General features: G+C 43.4%; 1 long non-coding RNA gene across 1 annotated transcript in view; it reads left to right on the top strand.

The window, feature by feature from the left end:
• Positions 1–254: 254 nt before the first annotated feature.
• The window catches only part of LOC144242914 (uncharacterized), a 36,169-nt gene continuing 17,121 nt past the window's right edge, over positions 255–19,302 (top strand). The window contains exon 1 of the long non-coding RNA XR_013338489.1: positions 255–362. This is a non-coding gene — a long non-coding RNA (uncharacterized LOC144242914). The remainder of the gene's footprint in view (positions 363–19,302) is intronic.

The following is a 19,302-nucleotide window of genomic DNA, read 5'->3' as shown; positions in this document are numbered from 1 at the left end:
AACCTTCTTTCTATTTCAGACCCATCACTATCTATATATAAACACTCCTGCACATAATGTATCTTATCAGTGATTATAGATACGTACACTGTGCACTCCTTGATAATCTAGGTTCACTCAAATATTTGCTTATATATCATTATTCTGTAGCATCATATCTGATGGCTGCCTCCTCCCTTTTAATGTTCTTTTTGCAACAATGTTTCATGAGATTGCTTCATAACAAAGTTTTCTCAACTCATCTGTAGGAAAATCTTGTCCAGTCAAGCCAGAAAAATGCAGCCGTCAGAGCAGTCTGGCCAAGCTCCTGTTGAGGCTTATTATGCGTACTATCCCATGGAGAAAGGTGTCACTGAGCAGAGGTGAGTGTCAGTGCTAGGGATGTGAAATCGACCCCCCGAACGACTGTGTTTTGGGGGATTTTCACCAAGCAGATACTTTGTCTGCCTTGAGGACAAATATAATTTCTTTTACTCTTGTTTTCTTCCAATATACCTCACAGAGACCAACGGGTACTTACTGAATGTAGAACCATTTGTAGGCAATCGTGAACTAGTAATACAACCAGTCTATCGAACACAAAGCATGCACAGGAAATTTTGGTAGATATAAAGAGAAATAAAGACAAGCATTTTGCCACCTCTCACATGAGTGCCAGGTACTGTGACTAGACTAGTCATCCACTCAGTTATCGACTGCCTTCTAGTTTTTGCTAACAGTGTCCTAGGATTGCTGTGGGCATTGTCATGCATACCTTGCTCAGATGAAATTTTCACTTTTCCAGGTTCTCTGGCAGGTAAGGGCAACCATGTGATAGTGCTCTGGCCAGTGAGTTGATGTGAGAATCTATGGGGACTCTGAGAATGTTTTGACCTTGTCTAGTAAATGGGACTGACCTGATTGCCTGGCCCCTTCTCTTCTCCTTCTCCTGTATTCATGCATTGAACACAGATTGGGTGTCTGGAGCCATGGCAGCCATATTTTCCTCTTGAGGTCAGGCAAGGGAAAAGAATTCCTGGTCTCTGGTGGCATTATTGAGCCTTGAAACCAAGAGAAGCAACTTCCCATCTCTGGACTTACTACATGAGACTAATAAACTCTTACTAGTTTATGTCACCATTAAGTCAGTCAGTCTTTCTGTTTGAGGGCAGAGATCAATCGAAAAATGCAAATGATCGAAGATGTTCTTAGAGATGATGAGAAGTTTTGTTTGGCCGGAGCTGAGAGAATATCAGGAATAAGGAACAGGAGTTTGCAGGGTTAGATTAGGATCATAAAGAGCGTTTATGTATGAAGCTTATCTGGGATGCCTTGAAAGTACTGGTGACTTTATGCTCAGTGTGGTAAACAGTAAGAAGTTGCTGGTCATGTCGGGGCAGAATTCAGGCAGCGTAAGCTGGCAGTAGTGGAATGGATGAGTTGGAATGGAGAAAGGTAGGAGGTGGGGCCAGAGTCAGAAGGCTATGAGTGCAGACCAGGTAAGGGGTAGAGAAGGCCTGGAGTAAGCTGGTGGCTGTCTTAGTATGCGTGGGATGCTATAACAAAACCACAGCCAGAGTGGCTTGAACAATAAACAGTTAGTCCTCCCAGTTCGGGGGCTGACAAGTCTCAGACTGGCCAAGGGTGTTGGCCAATTTAATTGTCGGTGAAGACTGTCTTCTGCCTTGTAGGTGTCCGTTTTCTCACTGTGCCTTGACATGGTGGAGAGAGAGATCTCTGGTGTCTCTTCCTCTTCATACAAACAACAGCCCCATAGGATTAGGGCCCCACCTTAATGACCTCATCATTCCTTTATCATCTCACAGGACCTATCTCCAAATAAGTCACATTGGGGACTATGGCTTCAGCATATGTACTTTGAGGCGACACAAACATTCGGTCCATAACAGTGACTATGGGACGGAAATACGGGGCTGGTGTCTGCGGCATTGCAGGGATGGAATCTACCAGACTTAACATTGATGATCAAAGACGTTTTTGAGTGTCAGGTTTCAGTGACTGTAAGAATAGTGACATCATGTAAAGAATTAGGAAATTTAGGAGCAAATGCAGATTTTGGAAGAGGTGGGTTTTTAGGCCAATCGAACTGGAGGTGCTGTTAGGAAGGAACGATGCAGTAGCTTGTTACAAATTTGGGGGGAATGTTTCCTGCGTGCTGGACAGCGGCCCTTTAAGTGCATGATGCCATTTAATTAGCAAACCACCGTATAGGGCGCTGCTATTATAGTCTCTATTTTTGAGATGACGACACAGACACTTGCGGCATTCTAGGCTGGAAAATTATAGCCCATGTTACTGAAAGAAACTTGTCAAATTAGATCACCCAAACGGCTCTGGGTGGTCTTTGTGAACCATGGAGAACATACGTGGTTTGGAAAATTGGAAACAAGCAAATGGAGTTCAGATTTCAAACCAAGGAAGAAGATGGGGTCTGCAACTGAAGAGGCCTCAAGAAAGCCTAGTGGAAGATTAAAGGGCTGGTGTTGTGAGCACCTAGAAAAGGAAACCACAGACCTAACAGCCAGCATGGGCTCACCACGAGCAAGTTCTGCGCGATTAACTTCGCCCAGAATGCTGACAGTCAGCATGCCATTTGGCAAGAGAAAGGACGAGTGAGTGGAATAGCTACTGATTAAAGAGCTTTTATTTTTAAAGGGACTGATTTAAAAGTAAATGTTAATCCAGTGGGAAGAGTCTAGTGACATGCTTTGGAGCTTTGCCCTTGCCTTATGATTTTTTTCCTTTTAATCTGTGATTTGCATGAATATTTGGAAAGAGCTTTATTAAATTAATGTACAGCTTGAAGCTGGCAGCCTCATAAGCATGATGGAGATAAAAATCAATGTCCTGAAGGGTGCAAACAAGAGGGTGAGGGGGCTGCATTTAGACAAAATCGATGCATTAGATAAGTATAAGATCCCAAGCACAGGTTCAACTGCTCACGGCTGGAAAGACAGAGTCTGACAGCACCATATGTGAAAGGAGTGTTAGCTGAGAGTAAACTATGGCTGAAAAAGAGTAAGTGTGATCTTAGCTGCCATTATTGCAAGCCCAGGGGTTCTAGAATTCACAGCAAAGTCATCAGAGATGTCTTTGTCAGACATAGATTGGCTTCTAACATAGAAATATCCTTTTTTTAAAAGTGTTTCAAAATGTGTATTTATTATTTTGAGATAGAGAGCTAGAGCATGACAGGGGGAGGGGGAGGAACAGAGAGAGGGGGAGACACAGAATCTGAAGCAGGCTCCAGGCTCTGAGCTAGCTGTCAGCACAGAGCCCAATGGGGAGCTTGAACTCACAAACTCATGAGATCATGACCTGAGCCGAAGTCAGATGCTTAACCGACTGAGCCACCCAGGCGCCCCAGAAGTATTCTTGGTGACTCTCTGCCCAGTCTAAATGCTAAGGCTTAGTATATCTATCCTGTCCCAACAGCTCATTTCCTATCCCACCTCCCCCCTGGTATATTTGATATATTGGTCTTACTAGAAAATTTTATGTCCCTTGATGGCACCAGGCCACTTTGTGATAATGGCTTTGATGATTCTGGAATGAGCCCAGACTCCTGTCCTCTCAACCCTCAACCTCTTTGTAAAAAGCGTTGTTCCTCGAGAGCAACTGAACAGAGAATGGTCCCCTCATCTGTAAAGTCTTCCCTAACTTTCACTCCCATATTCGGGCACCTACCAGGACTTACTCTTCCCTCTACCGGGATCCTATAGCTATTCATACAATGACTCTCATGCCTCATGATTACTCATTCACCTTCTTGTCTCCCTTGAGGGGATGGCCACTTTTGCAATCATCTTTGTATTCTTTGTGCTTAGTTCCGTGCCGTATGCTGGGAGCATCCCAACTTTTGTTGGGCGGAATCAAAGGGGGTTGAGTAGGTCAAGTGAAGGTCCTTGTTCTACTTCCGTAGGACACAGGTGGGTTACTGTAAATATCCATTTTATAATTCTGCTGGTCCATTACCTACTGATAACTTAACTCTGTGAGGGCAAGTGTGGGTGTGCTTTTAGAGGGAGAGGGAACTCCGGAGACTTACGGCCAGACCTACAAATTGGATGGACAAACCGAAGCTTCAGGATAAAAGAACAACCAGGATGGAGAGCACTCGAGGTGAATTTTGGAGTCAGAAAGCCATGGCTTCGAGTCCATACTCTGCCGTACTAGCTGAGTAATTTTGGGCAAACTACTTAACCTCTCGGAGCCTCAGTTTTCCCATCTGTAAAATGGGTATAGAACCCTCATAGGCTGGATATGACGGTTAAATGAGAAAACAGAGGCAACGTATCTGGCAACTGCAATAGCGTGCAGTAAGCCTCAGTAGTTGGCACTTGTTGTGTGGTGAGCAGATCAAAGGGCGGCTGGTCCTTGGCCGGGAGGGAGGGCTCCTGACACGTGTCCCATGTCTTGGGGAAGAAGGATTGGTCTTGGTCTGCATGGCTCCAAAGGTAGAACCCAGTGATTAAAAGCACCAAAGAAGGCCACACTGAGCTTAACACCAGAGTCCTGAGAGCCACAGGTCACTTGAGAAGAGCTTCTTATAAGGTGGCAAGCTCCCTGTCACTGAGGGTATTTAATTAAGCACAGGCTGCTGCTGCCTTGCTGGGGCTGTTGCCGAGGAAACTCGACCAGCAGGGCAATAGTTGAACCAAGGGTTCTCTACTGATTTGAAATGTGATGACCCTTAGTTTTGGGTGCATCTAGAATAGGAACCAATGAACTCTTGACAACAAGAAGAATGGATATTTTTTTTCTTTCCTGACTGAAGAGTTAGAATGGGGAGGGGCGTGGTTTGTGCCCCCAAAGGCCCCCACAAGGCCAGTCCTATCCGCAGAAGCACCGTGTGCTCTGAGGAAGGACTTTCCCTCACCCCGTCCTTAGAACCTGGGGCAGCCCTGGCACCTAGAACCTGTTGAACGAATGTCTGAATATACGAGCCTGTGAAGGGAAACACCATCACCAGAGCCCAAGTTGCCAGCCCTGCTTATCTTATCAATGTCAGGGTCCTATTCTGGGATTTCTCTGTTAGAAATTCCTCCTGTGCTCATGGGACATTTATAAATCTTTCAGAATATGTTCTAATTACATCTGAGGACTGCTAGTTCTTATAAGCCAGGAGGAAGAGTTCTTTTTTGGCGAATATGAGTTAAAAAAAAAAAAAAGATTCCTTCTGTTTAAACCCACACCTCTTGGAAGGCCCTGGCATATGTTGCTGCTAACCCAAAACTACTACTAACATATCCTGCCTTCAGTGAATGATTTGTGTTCCTTTGGAAACAGCCTCCCATGGGAAGTGCTGGAAACAGAACCCTTAACTCCTCCTGCTTCCCCAAGAACAACACGAGTCAACAAATCTGTAAGCCTTGCCTCTGTCCGCTTTTACACAGTTGTTACTGAGAATCAAAGTCAGCCCACAGTGCATATGGCTTGATTCAAGTAGCTGCATCGGGAGAACAGAGCTTCAGGAATACAGAGAGCTTTCTGCTCTCTGCAAACTCTCTCCATTTGCTACTTATCACTCCATGAATCAGTAAACAGCAGGCTGTCACCACTGGCACCAATAATCAGCTGGACAGATTCTAGTGGCCGTAATCTCATCTCTATTTCCTTTGAACTCCTGAGAGGGGAAGACTGTCAGAGGTTTTATCCCATTATTTTTGCTGTTTGTTGCTTAAAGTGAGGACCGTGTGGGTTGGCTACACGAATCGCCTCCGGAGCGATCTCGGACTTGAGGCAGGATTGGGTCTGCTGTGGGTCAAAGACATATTGGGGACCCCCAGTACACACAGCGGGAGAGGAGAAAAGGATTCAAGTTCTCCTTCTCCCTCTGTTGGTTTTGAGGTGGCTCTCCTCTCTTCCACGTGAACGTGAAGGGGATGGTATAAGACGGGGTCTGGGAGAGCCAGGCTGAGAAGCACCTCTGCCCATAAAAAAGCCAACTTCAGTGGGGGGAGGTGCACGTGGGTGGCTCAGTTGGTAGAGCGTCTGACTCTTGATTTCAGCTCAGGTGATGATCCCAGGATCGCGGAATAGACCCCAAGTAGGGCTCTGCAATGAACATGGAGGCTGCTCTCTGTCTCTCTCTATGTCTATCTGTCTCTCTGTCTCTCTCTCTGCCCCTCTATCCCACTCATGTATGTGTTCTCTCTCTCTTTCAAAAAAATAAATAAAAGCCAAGTGGGGCCCCTCCCTGGTCTGTTCCATGTTCCATGTCTGTGAAGGGGACACAGAACACACTTCTCAGGGACTCCAAGGGATGTCTTAAGATAGAGAGACCAGGGGACCTTTTGAATCCCATGTGGGGCTCAGCCTACATCACTAGGCCTTTGACAAAATAGGGATTTGAAGCCAAATCCTCAGCCCTGGACTCCCTTGGGAATACAGCAGGGCTGGGGTTGAAGGCAGCCATGGTTAGTGTTGGCCAAGGGCTCCAGATCTGGTCCATTTGCCCTTGACATTAGCCAACATTTGTTCTTCGGCAGACAGAGGGGAGTGTATGCACAGAAGTTGGGGGTTTTGGTTTAGCTTCTTGAAGAGACTTGCATTGTTAAGAGGAGCTCTGGTTTTCATTAGCAAAACTCGAAGAGAGAGTTTGTGCCTTGATTTTGATTAGTAGGAATCTGGGCTTGGCGGGGATGGAAACTTCTGGATTCTTGAAAAAGCTCACTTTAAAATCAGCAGACTTCTGGTGTAAAATGCCTAGAGTATTTGGACTGTGGCATGATTTAGTATTAACAGATTCCAATTTCACATTATTGTCTTGTTTTTGTTTAGTTTTGTCTTTGTTTTTGTTTTTTATTTTTTTTCCCCATTTAGAGATGACGTTCCTAGAAATACACAGTGGATGGGGTCAAGCAGCGGGAATTGGTGGGGTTTATCCGGGAACAGATCAAGTCAAATGGGGACGAGCGCTCTGTATGCAGGTGCCGTGTAATCTTTTTAGATTGAGTCAGGGGAGCAACTTAATGGAATTATCCAAAAGTGAGTGGTTAAGAAGGAAGCAAACAAGCAACAATAAAGCAATTTCCTGCTGCTGGGAATCAAGTTTGCTCATTGAAGGTGGAGAAGGAGATAAGTGAGTGGGATTATTTGGAAACTGGTGTGTGAACAGAAAATGTTCAGATCTCAGGAGGTAGCTCAGGGAGAAATGGGATCAACTTAAAATAGTTTTCAATCTCCTGGCCCTGGAGGGATCTCTGGGAAGAGGAACGGGAGGTGAGGAAGGTGATGAGGGGTCAAAAATGTCTTAGGTCAGGAGGGATAGGGAAAGAACCAGATGCTCATCTTAGGGCAGGTCAAAGGTTTAAAAATTCATCTGAATCCGTGTTCTGGGAACGTAGGGTTTGAGCTGTTAAGACTTGGGGAATTCAAATGTTGAAAGAAGACAAGAGTTACGGGAGTTGGGACCTTATGATATTACTGAGAGCAGGTTTGGGAAATTCCCCAGAGGCAGCTGATATCCAGAAAGCACGGAAAGGGGAACACTTTCACACTGCCGGTGGGTAATGCAAACTGGCACACCCACTCTGGAAAACAATACGGAGGTTCCTCAAAAAATTAAAAATAGAACTACCCTACAACCTGGGAATGCACTACTAGGTATTTATCCAAAGGATACAAAAATGCAGATTAGAAAGGGCACATGCACCCCAATGTTTATAGCAGCACTATCAACAGTAGCCAAAGTATGGAAAGGGCCCAAACCATCAACTGATGAATAGATAAGGAAGATGTGATACACACACACACACACACACACACACACGTGATATATATGTGCGTGTGTGTATGTGTGATTTATATATATGTGATTTATATGTGGAATATTACTTGGCAATCAAAAGAATGAAATCTTGCCATTTGCAGCAATGTGGATGGAGCTAGGGGGTCTTATGCAAAGTGAACAATGACAGATATCATATGACTTTACTCATATGTGGAATTTGAGAAACTTAACAGATGAACATGGGGAAGGGAAGGAAAAATGAGATAAAAGTAGAGAAGGAGGCAAACCATAAGACTCTTAAATACAGAAAACAAACTGAGGGTGGCTGGAGGGGAGGTGTGTGTGGGGGATGGGCTAAATGGGTGAGGGGCATTAAGGAGGACACGTGCTGGGATGAGCAGTGTCATATGGAAAGTGGTGAATCACTGGGTTCTACTCCTGAAACCAGTAATACATTGTATGTTAAGTAACTTGAATTTAAACAAACACATTTTTAAAAAGAGAAAGTTTTCAAGTGGGTGACTCCAGCTGGGACAGATATGGAAACTAAGCGGGATGTTCTGCTTGGAGGACGACATTAAGGGACCAAGCTGAGGTGTCCCAGAATGGAAGGAAGGGGCAGCTGCCACAGAAATTGAAATGCTGTACAAGTAAGCATGCAAGCCTTGAGAGCCTTCAGTTTTAGAGAAGTACAGAGAGAAGGGTACAGCATGCCCTTGGGATTAGGGGAAGCTCCCAGACCACAGATTCTGACGGAAGTTAACTGCTGTAGGGCCCCATTCAGGGAAATTCATGGCACCACGTATGCAGTGTTGGGGAGGGAAAGGAAGGAATCCTGCACAAATTGTTGGGGGAAATAAGTTTTCCTGGGTGGTAGACTGGTCCTTTATTCACTTTCCAAGAGGAATTTTCTCAGGATATGGCAAACTTGGTGTCTGGATGAGATTCTTCCTTCCAATGAGCATTAACTTTGGAGGGGGTGGACTTTGGACACCTGGCAAGGTTACCTGACATGTTTTCATCACAGCTGAACCCCATGGGAATTTTTGGCTCCTCCTTTACATTTTCCTGGGTACTTTTGTGTGTGTGTGTGTGTGTGTTGTTGTTGTTTTTATCAAGCTAATATGAGCTCCTTCCTAATGATTGGTGATAGCAGCATGGATCTAGATTTGATGAGATGTTGGGTTTAGGAAACATTACATCTTCTTGGGAATTGATGTGAAGACTGTAAATTGCTCTAATGGTTGTATTTGGTTTGGAGATTAAGTGATTTTTCTCAATCTTCTGGAAACGGGCCCCATGCTATTATATTTGTTTCCTTGTGATTCCCTGAGATTCTGGAAAAATCAGACATTCAAGAGATTGGGATAATCACATTGTGAAGGTGTTTAATGTTCCCGTGGGAAATTTCTCAGTCTGTGAAAAAGAAACCAGGCCCCAAATGCACTTCCTTTGGCTGGGGTTGAGTGGACCCAGAAGGAAAGGAAAGAAAAGATAACTATGTGACGTTACAGTGAGACTTTAATTGCTCTAAATTGGTCTGAATGAATGAAGGAAGGAAGATGAACATAACTGGGTTTTTATATATTGAATTAGTTTTGCCTTTCTGGAATAATCCTAATTTAACCCAATTTATTTTTCCATAATATGCTTGTATTATCCTTTTTAACTTCTGTTCTATCTAGTTATATCATTTAAAAAAATTTCTTCTATCATTTCTTTGTGATGTCTCTCTTTCTACCTCATTAGAAATTTGTGTATTTTATTGATCTTTTCTTTTTTAAACTTTTAAAAACATTTATTTATTTATTTACTTATTTATTTATTTTTGAGAGACAGAGCACAAGTGGGGGAGGGGCAGAGAGAGAGGGAGACACAGAATCCGAGGCAGACTCCAGGTTCTGAGCTGTCAGCACAGAGCCTGACATTACATTTGGACTCATGGACTGTGAGATCATGACTTGAGCCAAGGTTGGATGCTTAACCTACTGAGCTACCCAGGTGCCCTTTTATTGATCTTTTCAAATAATCAACTCTTGGATTTGTTCATTCCTTCTATTTATCTTTGTTTTTCTGTTGCATTAGTGCCTGTCCTTTCTTCCTTTCTATTTGTCATCCCTTTCTTCTTTATTTATTTAGATGTATATTCTTGCCTACCAACCCCCTACTCCACCCAAGTTCTTAAGTTAGATGTTTAACTTAACTAATTTTTAGTCTTGCCTTTTTTTTAAATTTTTTTTTAATGTTTTATTTATTTCTAGGAGAGAGAGAGAGAGACAGCGTGAGCAGGGGAGGGTCAGAGAGAGAGGGAGTCACAGACTGAAACAGGCTCCAGGTTCTGAGCTGGCAGTCAGCACAGAGCCCGACGCGGGGCCCGAACCCACGAACCGCGAGATCATGACCTAAGCGAAAGTCGGACGCTTAACCGACTAAGCCACCCAGGCGCCCCTAGCCTTGCCTTTTTAATGTCAGAATTTGAGTATAGATTTCTTTCTACCTACTCCTTTATCTGTATGCCACCAGTTTTGATATATGGTGTTTTCATTCTATTTAATTCTAAATATTTAAACATTTCTATTATGATTTCTATATTGATTCATGAGTTATGGAGAAACATGTTTTTAAATTTCCCCATTTATCATTATTTTAAGTTAATTTAAAAATTGATTTCCATCTCAATTGTACTGTAGCAAAAGAATATAGTATGGAAATATGGCATGCAGGATACCCAATTCTTGAAAATATTTTGAGGGTTGTCTGTGGGCTCATACTTATTTGTTTTGTTGTAAATATTCCATGTGTTCTAGAGAACTATGTTTATCCATTCAGTCAAACTTGAGACATGTGTTGTTAACATCTTTGTATCCCTTTCACTTAGGGTGTGGCCCTTGGCATACTCTGGTAAATTCAGGGTTCTTAGGTTCCCCTTCCTTGCTTTGCATGGACACTGACTTTACTCTTATGCCCTTAGGAGTGGTGGTTCATTTCCAAAATTCTAGATTCTTGGAGTGAACATTTTCCCAAGGCAACTGAACTCTGGTATTTGCTTGGAAGTCTGATGTTATAAAACTTCTTCTTTTTTTTTTTTTGGCCTTGGGGATTTTCCTTATTTTCTTTTTTTTTTAATTTTTTTAATGTTTTATTTATTTCTGAGAGAGAGAGAGAAGCAGTGTGAACAGGGGAGGGTCAGAGAGAGAGGGAGACACAGAATCTGAAGCAGGCTCCAGGCTCTGAGCTGTCAGCACAGAGCCCGACGCGGGGCTTGAACCCATGAACCATGGGATCATGACCTGAGCCAAAGTCGGACGCTTAACCGACTGAGCCACCCAGGTGCCCCTTGGGGATTTTCCTTATTTTCTTGTGAGCTCAGGAATGCACTTACTTTTATTGTAATTCTTTCATCATCTGACTATCTTCGTGGCTGTTTCAGATATCTTGGACACCATATTGCCAGAGGCAGAATTCTCTAGATATTCTTTACCGAGAAAATAGGTAGACCTCATCCTTTCTGTCCCTTTTTGCTTTTCTGTTAGGTCTGGAGTAAGACATAGTCCTCAGGAATACCCAGTGATCTGCCATCTTCTTGATGAGAAGGGGAAAGAGCTCTTTTTCTCCAACCCCTATTTTCAGTGTGTGATGATTTTCTCTTCCATCACAGCTGGAAGTATTGGTCTGAAATTTCGTATCAGTTTGGTAACACTACATGCCCCTTGCTTTTTCACGCAGAGATGTTTTAAGGAGGAATTTCAAAGGAACGAAGAACATCATGGTAGTAATGCCAGAATACTTAGAAGAAAGTGGAGGGAGAGAGCAGAAAGGAGACAATGGAATGGGGAAATGAGACTAAAAATAGGTCTTGGATTAGACATAAGTTGCGTGGTTGTAAGTGAGAGCCTATTGGCATAATTATATGTTCTGGGCCCCTAGATTTTCAAAAAGGGTCTCTTTCATAATTTATTACTAGTAGCATAAACAGATAGAGTAACAAAGGATTGCTTGCCTACTGTGTTTATGGTCTGATTTGGGGGATCAGGGTTTGAAAACATAAGCACTTCCATTAAGTGCTTACCGTTTAGTTTGTCGGACAAGCTGTAAAGAGCAGTAAGAAAAATACACAGCAGTATATGATCCCTGCTGGTGTATAATATTAAAATAGGACCAGCATTCATCTGGGGGCAAGTTCAATGTGAACCGGAGGAGTCAGATAAGTCTTCCTAGAGAAATCAAGGGGCGCCTGGGTGGCTCAATCGGTTAAGTGTCAACTTTGGCTCAGGTCATGATCTCACGGTTCGTGGGTTCAAGCCCCATTTTGGGCTCTGTGCTGATAGCTCAGAGCCTGGAGCCTGCTTCAGATTCTGTGTCTCCCCCTCTCTCTGCCCCTCCCCTGCTCATTGCTTATGCTCTGTCTCTGTCTCTCGATAATAAATAAATGTTAAAAAAATTTTTTAAAGTCTTCCTAGAGAAATCAAGACAGGACTTGGCCTTGATTTAGAAGGGGCAAGAGAAACACAGCAACCAACTCTCTGCAGAAAAGACATGTGTGTCTGTCTACCCTGCTCCTCATGTAGGCCTGCTTATGGAGCAGATAGCCCACGTGGCTTAGAATAGCAGCCTGATTTTACTGACTTAAAAGAGCTACAAGTTTGTCATTTTACAAATGAGAAAGCGGAGATTCATGGTACCAGCTCACAGCCCCTCAGGGCTTCTGACCCTCAATCTATTAGTCTTCTTCCATGTACTGTTTTTAAAACCTCTTATAATTATACTACTAGTCCTTGGTTGGTCAGTAGTTACTTCAGACCATAATTGAAGTATGACTAATGCACGGAAATGCATAGGCTCTGCATGGACAGTAATTACATAAGAAACAGTTATTGATTTTACTTTTTCTGTAACTTAGAACGGTCGAATTCAGTGAAATACCTGCAATAAATAATGAGTTGGTATTTGCAAATGCTTAGCTCTCTCTAGAGCAAGATGCTATATTAGTATAAAGAAAAAGACCCTCAGTGCCAGGCTTGGTACCTGTGAGCCTGGAGGTATCAATTAGCTGAAAAAAAAATTCCTAGAGCAAAAGTTGATTTGATGATCTATCACACCGAAGAGTGAAGGTAAAGAAGTAATAATCACAGATTATTTAGCCTGGAAAAAAGAGAAAAGACTCCACCAATCATCAGAGAGAGGACTCTTGATTTTCATGTTATTTTTGAGGATAAGCTTTTACCAATATTTGCAAAGCAAGATATGGTACGTTGAGCCACTTCTGGGTGAGGAGAACAGGGCATGTTTGTCGTCCCTGTGCATGATTTGGTAGCTGGTGTTAATGTCACAGCAGTGGATACCAGCACACCATGTACTGAAAACCTCAAGGCAGAGGAGTTGTCTTTTGAAGTAAATGTAAACCAATTGACAATAGCCCTAGAGATTGCAAAACTCAGACATATATTGGAAAAGAAAAATGGCTTTTCTCATAGGGGAACTGGGAGCTCCAAGAAGTAATGTGTGTTACGGTAACTAAATCTCATTCCTTACTCTGGAACCATCTTTCTTGAATAAATACTATATATTAGCTCTTGGTTAGCGCCGTGTGGAGAGGCCCAGCCATGTTGCTGGACCTGGGTCTGGGATTGCAGTTCTCTGGAAGCTGTTTTCATACTGTTGGACCTGATTTTCCAACTGGCCCATCTTCCGCAATTCCATCCATAGCTCTTGGATTCCATTTCACCATGAACCTGCTTCCTCTAGCTGGATGCCAAGTCTTCCTCCTGTTATTCCACTTCTACTAGAAATTCCAGCAATTTTCTTTTTAGGTTAAGGGCTTGAAAACTTCATCCTAGAGAAAGTGTTCTTCTGTGTTTCTACACTGATCTCCTTGCCTCGAAAGGTGCCACCCTCTCAAACCATGTAAGGAGAGGAGGCTGCGGTAATTCTGGAGCTCGTTCCTGGAGCTCCCTAAGAAGACTGGAGAGGGTCTCAGGTAAACTGCCCCTGTCCCATTTTTCAGGGGAAACAAAAGAGGCCCAGAGAACTTGTAATTCATGTCATAGCCATATAAGTGTAGAGCAATTGTAAGAGTGCCCGATACACAGTAAACAGGTAATGCCATTACTCATTTTTTAAATTACCAGGGACAAAGCAGGAGCTCAGGAGGTTTAAGATGGACTCGGATGGAAGAGGATGGTGTGTGGGGACAAAGAAAACCCATCAGGGTGGTTTGAAGTCAATGCTCCCCCAGTTGTGCATGCCCTAATATTTGCAGAACAGGCACACTCCACTTGCTTGAGACAGAGAGGAAGGGTCCAGGGCCCGCCTGCCACTCTGGCAGCAGAGAGAACAGAATCTCAGCTCCCTGAAGCCCACCATGCAAAGCCTGGGTTAAGGACTTGGGAACAGACTGTGAGCATGAATGCAGAGCTTGGCCAAAAGGCTGTGGTGGCCGGCAACAAGGAGGGGTCACGCACCAGGTTGGCGGTGTCAGTGAGGTCCCTAAAGGTATGGCTGGCTGTGCAAGAGTGCAGCGGGGGCGGAGCCAGGTGGGTCACGCTGGTGGAACAGCCCCAGGCATCCTCCGAGGTCTGCGGGAAGCGAGGCCCCATTCTTGGAGAATTGAGGTCTTGGAGACATTAACAATTCTCCCGTGGTGCTCAGTGCTCTGACTTGGGACAGAGTCGGCCTCACAGCAGAGGCAGGACCGGGCTGCAGGTAAGGCCCATGGGATGAGGGGATAGGCAGTCATATAGGCCTCTATAGGATGTGGGGGATGGCCTTGCCTCTGGCTCTGACTGGTCAATGTTCTTTTCCATCACACACAGTCATTTCTTTTAAGCAGCTCAGTAGGTCAAGTGGGCAGTGTCCGTGTCCGCGGCACTTAGAGGATGTGCCAAATTCTCCATCTGAAGACGCCTTGCCAGCTGGGAGGCTTCCCTCAAGCTGTAACTGAGCCAGACTTTCTTCTCTTTCTCTCTACAAAGCTTTGCCTTTTAGCTACAGGCAACATGGTGATTTCTAGTCTCTAACTTTACCTATTTTTTTTTAATTTATATACTTATTTTGAGTGAGAGAGAGTATGAGGATGGGAATGGGCAGAGAGCAGGGGAGAGAAAGAATCCTAAACAGGCTCCATGCTGAGTCTGATGCAGGGCTTCATCTCACGGCCCATGAGATCATGGCCTGAGCTGAAATCAAGAGTCAGACACTCAACTGACTGAGCCACCCAGGTGCTCCTCTAACTTTAACTTCTTATAATAAAAATGAGTTTTCTTTTCTCTGAGTATAAATCAATCACTTTTAATTTAGAAAATGTAGAAAAATACAAAGAAGTGAATAAAGGCATTCACAATCTTACCCAGTAGTTTAATTTTTCTAGAAGCCTTTCCTATGTGCTGTGATGGAGTATGTAGAAGCATGAGCCTGGGGTCAAGGTTGAGCCTCTGCCACTAATTACATATTTCATCTCGGGCAAGTTGCTTGACTTCTGGGTCTTATTTCATTACCTATAACTTGTAGGTATTGATGCCTTTCTGCTGGGCTGTTATAAGAATTAAATAATATAAGGCATATCGAGTGCAAAGTACAGTTTGTGGTACCCAGTAAATGTTTAAGAAAGGATAGTTTTTCTAAAAACAGGGATCATGTGCTACATGTGTTTTTTTAAAGAGTGTTTTTTAATTTAACAGTGTAATCTGAGCAGGGGACATATTAAATATACTTAAAGAACAGCCATTGTAAATCTACATAGTGTTTCTAACCCCAAATTCTTTTCCTACGATGTAACCTGCTTGGCTTGCCATTCCTAAGAGTCAGACTACAAAGTGTTAATAGGTGTTAATAGTTGGATATATTTCAGCAATCCCTTTTTTCATGTCTGTTATGGAGTGTTTTAAATAGAAAATATTCTGGTTTGCACTTCGCTAAGCCTGGGCTCCATGTACTTGAGTTTTCATTGTTAGAGTACCTATAGTTAAAAATTCACATAGGGAATTAACAGCCATCAAATATTCACTGGCAGACTAAAACTTAGACCCAACTCAAACATAACTCTGTTTAACACAAACCTGTATGACATCAATGTTTGGCCAGTTTTGCAGTTGATTTTCAGATGTTTTGGCAGCACAGTGTAAATCAAAAGCAAGTGGAAATTGCAAATTTTGTAAACAACACAGGATTTCATGAACTTGATGGAAGTGATATACATATAGTGGAATGGTTCGTATTGCTTGAAAATCTCAACAAACAAGGACCTCACAGGTTATAACTTAATAATAGGAAATCAACCAACTGAGTCATAGAAAACAAAGACTGAGCTGTTAAAGCAGAGAAAACCTGGACTATAAAAGAATTTAGAGGGGGCACTTATATTAGTGCCCTGAATATTTATAAAATAGCCCTCTGAATATTTCATAAAAGTTATGCTTTTCATGATTGTTCCCAAGGTGTTGTGAAGGGCGATGTATCTATATTAACATAAAATTTTGCTGAGAAAGTTGTGCCCCGACTTCCCAGTCAGCCCTTATTCCTTTGTACTTTGAGAATATGATTAGAATTTTAACCTCCATTTCATTTAATAGAAAACAAAACAAAATGACCTTTTCATAAATTTTCATTTTATTTTTTGAGATGAAAGGGCAGTCAAAAGCGTTTCCCTCTTTACCCTGAGATTTTGGTCCCTATTTCACATCGATTCCCTTCAAGTTGTCCCTTTTCCGATGCCAATCAACCTGAGATATTGAACACCTTCCGTGTATGCTGCTCTGTTTTGCTAACAACAGTGTAAGTTTCAGTGGGTGAGGGGCCACACCCTGGTAATTTGTTCAGTGTGTTTCCTGGTTACTGCATGACCATGGCCTCTGCCAGACCAGACCTGAAAGTCCACTTGAGTTAGTATGCTTTGAATTTTTAATGATTCTATTCATCTTGATCATCAGATATGCTGATTATTATTCTTTAATTTAGTGCAACTAGGAAGAGTCGATGAGGGAGGTTGAAGACTTCCCTCCTGGAGAGTTTCAAAAAAGAAATAGATAAACACCATTTCCAGACTCCGGACACGTTCATCTGCATGTAGGTAGGGGGTCAAACATGGTATCTTTGGTGCATCCTTTGGTTGGTCCACATTATATTTGAAAGTGTCCTGGCATCACTGGGCTCGGACCTTTCAACCCCACCATTTCTCTCTGCCATCTGCACTGACTAGGTAGAAACAGAAACGGTACAGTTTACACCCTTCGGAGTATACACTGACTTTCAACCGTCTGTTGGTTGGGATGATGGACGAGTTTACATCCAGTGGTTGAACTAACTGCTTTCCCATAGGTTGAGAGGACCCCATAGCTTTCTTCTGCCCACTTACTCTTGCTATGGCCGCCATGCTGTTTGGAGCTTTTATTCTCTTTGAGCTTATGTGTTTGCCAAATTAGTAGTTTGCTCTTGTGTGTTGACCTTTTTAATATTCTGTATTTTGATTGGTTGGTCTTACCATTCTCTCTCATTTTCAGCCTGGCTAACCCTCCAGGGAAGAGGTAAAACAGCTATCCAATAAAAATACAAAATACTGAAAAGGTCAAAATACACTATTACAATAAATTACCATAACTCAAACAGGGACGCAGGCATTAAAATTCTGATACTTACAAGGATAGAGATTGGCATGAGAGTTGCAAATGGCAGCGCATTAATGCGTTTGGATGTCAGAGTTCACCCCGAAGAGAGTAAACATTCTAAAACCAGAGTCTCAACATTATCCTGCGAGTCTCCTCTGCTGTCACATCCTGCCATTGTTGGATAATATAAATGCTGCTCTGAACTGACTGCTTTCACTGTTCCTCCTTCTTCCCCAGGAGTGGGGAGACCAGAGGGGGGAGAAAAGAGAGAGCAAACATGGTCTGTGCAAGATGAAACTCTTAAATCAGGCTTGCAGAGGACCGGTTACAATTTACGGCCGGTCAAGACACAGAGCATCCATTTTATTTATTTTATTATCCGGGTCCTTTGGACTGTCACTGGGCAGAAATGACACACCACATGTGCAAGACGGAAGCACTGTTTCCAAAGCCCTTTTATCCCCTTTTTGGTTGGCATATTTATTCTAGGGATACTTCTTCACAAGATGTCGCAGAGAACACTGAGTGGAGAGTTAGGGGTCCAGCCCTAACCCATGTCTGGAATGCATTTGTGTGGCCTATGCCTGTGAATATCAAAGTCTTTGTATTATTCAAGACATTAGAGATAAAAGTGCCTAAGATAGTGTGAGTCTCAAGCGATAAGGGCTGCCTCTCTCCCTCTTCCCGAGCTCTACGATCTTGGGCAAGTCTCCTGACCTCACTGGGCCCTGCTCTCCACATGTTCCCTAGAGGTGGAAGAAACCTAGTGGTGGAGTGCATGATTCAATGACTTGCCAGAAAGCACGTCCCCCTTCCTCCCTCCATCCTGTGCGAGGAGCAGAAGCTAAATAAATCAAATCTCCAACCTGGAAGGCCATTTCATATTGGTTGGATCAATAGGAACTCCATTTTCCCCGAGACGTGGCCAGGCCAGCCAACGTCACTGGTGGCTCCTGACAGCCAGGCTGCTGGCAGACTGTGGCCCACTCCCCGCTGCTGCCTGTCACCCGTAATGATGGCAGACCCCCACAGGGGGCAGGGCGTGTCATCAAACGCCTGACAGAGCTTCGGGGGAGGGGGTCTCCCGCTCATCGGCAGCCACAATCTAATCGGCTCCTGCTTGAACAAATTATCTCTTAAGTGGTAGCGTGAAGAGAGTTGTGTTAATCTACTAAATCATAAACCTTCCCCGCAGTGTGATGCCGCCATTCCAGACAGATACTAATCTGCAGTCGTACTGTCAGTTATGGTTTTGACACCAACGCTTTGAATTGCCAACAGAAAATCGTATTTGACATTTAATTCCAATCATGCCGAGCATTTCATTGAAAGCCCTGTCAGTTTACCTTTATTGGGGAGAAGGGGAGACAATATGCTCGAGTCTTCTGCAATTTTTTCTTCCTTGAAGGAAGTGGGGGTGGAGAGGAGAAAGGAAGAAATATCAAACCTCAAATAACGTACCCGTTGAAGAAGGACTTCACTCCCCACGGTTGTCTGATGCTGAATCTTCTCCCACATGCCTCTGGCTTGTTAATTCTCAAATTTACTGCCTTCCAGCAAATCTCTATCATTTTACATGGATTAGGCATTAATTCAGGTCAAATCAGGATTAATTAGTCAGTATAAACCAGCCAGTGACATCAGTGTGCCAACACACGTTTTAAAATAATCTGTTCTTATTCTGCATTGGTATTTTCTGCATTGGTATATTCTGCCTCTGGAGTATTATAAAATTGCCATCAGGTATCTGACAGAACTGGAAATGAGGAAAAATGTCAGTTTTAGCAGTGTTTAAATCTCACCTGCCACTGAAATGCCACCCTTCTCAAATTGGGTCCTGTGGGAAATAAAAGGGGTGGAGGACAGACTGGAAAAAGGTACCGTGTTCTTAGGGCAGGAGAACAGCCTTTAAAATCAGGGGTTTGCAAACGTGGGAGTGCAGTGGGGTCCCCTGGAGCGCTTGTAAAA

The sequence above is a fragment of the Crocuta crocuta genome, unplaced genomic scaffold (genome assembly GCF_008692635.1).
Source record: "Crocuta crocuta isolate KB4526 unplaced genomic scaffold, BGI_CrCroc_1.0 scaffold217, whole genome shotgun sequence".
NCBI lineage: Eukaryota > Metazoa > Chordata > Mammalia > Carnivora > Hyaenidae > Crocuta > Crocuta crocuta.
The sequence above is the reverse complement of the archived record's forward strand: the minus strand, read 5'-3'. Positions and strand labels throughout refer to the sequence as shown.